Source organism: Macrobrachium nipponense, chromosome 22 (assembly GCF_015104395.2).
Source record: "Macrobrachium nipponense isolate FS-2020 chromosome 22, ASM1510439v2, whole genome shotgun sequence".
Lineage (NCBI taxonomy): Eukaryota > Metazoa > Arthropoda > Malacostraca > Decapoda > Palaemonidae > Macrobrachium > Macrobrachium nipponense.
In genome coordinates, this window is record NC_087213.1 from 33,059,398 (window position 1) to 33,064,154 (window position 4,757).

Here is a 4,757-nt window from a genome sequence, read left to right on the forward strand (position 1 = left end):
GCCTGTTATACTAACTGCAGTTTCAGTTCTTAAGCACTTTTAAAGTATTCTTACTTGTCTGGTAGTGACAATTTGTAATGATAATTTGCTTGTTAATGGCTTTGATCTTTGTTCTGTGAAAGTTTCTTGTTTATGTTTCTATTTATTTATTTTACTTTGTACCCCGAAGAAGTGTACGCAATACACGAAAGCGCTTGGTACCTGGTCTTTGATTCTTCCCCTTTCATGTGGCTATTTACGTATGTATTTATATATATATATATATATATATATATATAATATATATATATATATATTAGATATATAATACAATATTAGTATATATATATATATATAATATATATATATATATATATAAATATAGTATAAACATTAAGCTACAAATGACCTTTAATATAAAATGGCTCTACCTCGGAATTAATATATTTTCATATATGTTAACCGAATGGGAATCTTCTACCTGATAAGAAATTCGTCGGCTCAGGGGTTCGAACCACGGAACCAAGAATTCAAGACGTACAGTGACGCGCTTACCCACAAGGGCGTTACTGTATACGTCCTGAATTCTTAGTCCCGTGGGTCGAGCCCATGAGCCGACGAATTTCTTATCAATTAAAAATTCCCATTCGATTAACATATATGAAAATAGATAAATTCGGAAGAAGAGCGAATTAGATATTAAAGAACATTTGTAGCTAAATAACTCTATACTAATCACGGCAATGTGATAAAATTCATATGCATAATATAATAGATATATATATAATATATATATATATATATATATATATATATATATATATATATATATATATGTATATATATGGGTATGTGTGTATGTATGTATGTATATAGTATTTATACACACACACACACACACACATATATATATATATATATATATATATTATATTATATATATATTAATTAAAATATATAATATATTATTTTATATTATTAATATATATATATAGAGAGAGAGAGAGAGAGAGAGAGAGAGAGAGAGAGAGAGAGAGAGAGAGAGAGAGAGAGAGAGAGAGAGAGAGAGACTAAAGAAAAATGGAAGAAAGAGAATATGAACAGAAAGAGGTACAGGATTTGGAACGAAAGGGATTGCAGTTTAAGGCCGAAAGTATGCTGCGAAGAACATTCTGTAATGCCTACTCTATACCACGTGAGGTACACTGACGGCATTGCCATCCTATGGGGTATGTATGTTTTATCGGCAAGAGGTGATATTTGAAAGTGGTGCCAGGTATCGGCGCCCTTTGCTATTGTTAGGAAACCCTCAAATATACATGATTGACATGCACCCACCGAATAAACGACATGGGCATATGGATGTAGATAGATAAAATCCCATCTGTAGTAGGATAAGAAGGGTTGTCTTTTCAATATTACAATAATGTATTCATGGTGATGAATGGAATGGAATATTAAATTGAGGCCAAAAGCCACCTACGAGGTCATTCAGCACTGAAAAGGAAATTGATGTGCTACAAGGGAAGACCGAGCATTAGCAGGAGAGTGTGGAAAGTGAGATGGAAGAAAGACTATGCAAACAGGTACAGTAAAATGAATGAAAGGGGTTGCAGCTAGGGGTCGAATGGATATTACAAGTAGCCTTGAGTAATGCCTATAGTACGATCTCGTGAGGAGCAATAACAGAACTACCCTCTTACTACCCCAACCCCCTCCACCGCTGTTCACGAAAAGGAACCATTGTGTTTTCATTTTAATTTGTTAAAATCCTCTTAACAAACGATATTTGTGAGATCGTACAACGATATTTCTCTATTTTATCATGCATTCAATAGCCTTTTGTTGTCATTATGTGTTAAAGGCATTTTTTTACGAACCATTAAAAGTTTTGACAATTTATGAAAAGATACAAATCAAATTTAATTATTGATAAACTTTGCAATCGTCTTCTTTTTCAGCTTCCCAATACAGAATTTCATCTAGTGGATATAGTTTGCTTGAATATTTGAGCAAAATTTCCATGATTAACATACAGAAGAGAGAGAGAGAGAGAGAGAGAGAGAGAGAGAGAGAGAGAGAGAGAGAGAGAGAGAGAGAAAGATGTTTGAAGCAACCCTTACCTCTCAGACAAAAAAAATCTATGTGACATCATTCGTCATCTCAAGCCGAGATATTTCAAATAGTTTGAAGAAACAGACAGGTTTTTGAACTTCTTTTAATCACCACAAACAAACGACAGAAAATCTGTCTGCAAACAAAACAGGGAAATATGAAAGTAGAGGAGAAAGCCTACCCAGTATCGATTTACGAGAAAGTGGATTTCTGCCGCAAATTGAGATTCATACTTTTTTTCCTGAGAAGTCACCCAAGGGACTAAGGGGAAGAACAATGTTGAGAGAGAGAGAGAGAGAGAGAGAGAGAGAGAGAGAGAGAGAGAGAGAGGTTACAGATTACACAAACGGGAGTCCGAAACATCTATCTCCAACCCTAAACAGCACTTGTTGACATGAGGGGAAATTGGTAATGAAAATAGATGACCATCAAATTTTTGTGACCAAAAGAATGAGTTACAATTGACGCATGTGCCATTTAAACCAGGAAGAAAAATCATTATGGTATAGACTCACTTAATTTAAGGTGCTCACCTTTTATGCATCTACCTTGTGGTCAATTAAGAGACGATTATTATTAAACTTCTACGACGATATTAATCCTTAAGGGAAAAAATAGTCGTTAATTTTCACAAACATAATTAAGACGTAACAGTGTTACGGATGCTTTACTAACTATGTAATTTTGCTGCTTAAGTTTACAGTACGTGAAAATCTGCAATTCAGTTGTATTTTGAATTAAAACAAAAGCAATTTTCAAAAGAAAAACTATACAGTAAATGGGAACGCGATACAGACATCGTTACGAAACCATAATATTACAATATATATAAACTAATGTAATGATAAAATGACTTTTAATGCTTTGCCCGGAAATTAAAAGGAGGTGAAACGCAACAGTTGGCATACGAAACAATGAAAACCATTAAAACAATTAGCATATCATAAAATGGCCGAAGAAGTAAAGAAATCATATAAATAAAAGAAAAACAGAACAAAAACTAAGGTGCGGCAAACGCATTTTAATATTCGTGAAGTGAGTTAAATGAAGATCAAAGGAGCTCAAAAAAAGAAATGTAGTTTTGAAAACAATTAAGAGATTAATTTTGTCAATCTTAATTTTCCTTCACTAGATGAGATATGATATTGCCAAAGGACAAAGTCATCTGTAAAAAGATTCAACTTAAGTTTGTTTTAAAATTCAAAATGTATTTGTGAGTCCTTCATCATTTTAGTGCTGTCCTAACAATTCGGTGAGACAGGAAAAGGGAAAGCAGGATATTATATATTTCACAGATAATAGATAGCTGAAGGATTTGGATTTCAAATGCATTATATGATATATGATATATTTCAACAATAAGTGGCATGATGTATACTGGAGGAAAAAATTATGCATGCATACCAGATAGTCTCTAGTTACTCAAATTAACTTTTAAATCTGACATTCGTAGGCGTATAAATTCAAAACTATGATGCTAAAGAAAATTTTCCATATCTGATCCAAAACATGAAGTTTAATATCAATGAATATCTATGTTTAGGTAGGATATTTCCACTAGCGAGAACACTAGAAGTCGGCGTTTGCCTTCTTATAAGCCATTATGCACTACCAGGAGAGAACAGCAACGAATTCTTGATTGTCTATCGATCATTATCGGTGTTGTCTAAAAGCAACATCTGATTTTTCGGTAGAATGTATAAATATGAATTTTTATCGCATCACCGTGATTCACGTACATGCAACTTTTTTCTGGTGGTGGCCCCGCCCCCTTCAATCCAGTGCAAGTTGTTGTTGGCCCCTCCATGCCAACTCTGAGTTCTTACCCACCCCCCACACACACACCCGCCTTCCGTCCATCACCTTAATACGCCTAGGGAAGGTATATTAATGGCCCCTGAAAAAAATCTCATGGCCCCCAAGGGGGCCATATGGCCCACGTTGAGAAACACTGAAGTTACAAATAGTCCTTTAATGTCCAATTCGCTTTACCACGTAATTAATATATTTTCATGTGTTAACCGAAAGGGAATTTTTATGAATGTATGTATGCGCATATATATACATAATTATATATAGCATTTATAGTACACACACACACACAAAAACACACACACACACACACACACATATATATATATTATATATATGTGTGTGTGTGTGTGTGTGTGTGTGCCATTCATGTATATATATAAATATATATATATATTATATATATATATATATATATATATATATATATATATATATATATATATACCTATATATATATATATGCTAAATCTAACATTTGCAATAAAACATATTTACGAAAGCACGTTCACGTCAATCTCTTGCGATCCCAGCTAACTTGTCTGGATTTTAGTTTACATAATTAGCTGAATTCTTCTAAGGTATGGAAGTACAGGCAAGGAATAATATTGTCAATGTTCTTAATTACACTGCTACTTATGATACTGACCAAAATGATGGAGCAAACCCAATTTGTTTAATCAATATATATAAATGATATATTTCGTCTTAGTTCTTATTTACATAATAGATTTTCCACGTTGATATCGGAGCTTCCAAATTTTTTAAAAAATCAAGGGGTTTTCGCAGATTTTTTGCGTTTTTTCTTTCTCCCACTAAAAGCGTATACTTCAATATTTTCATCTAAGTTG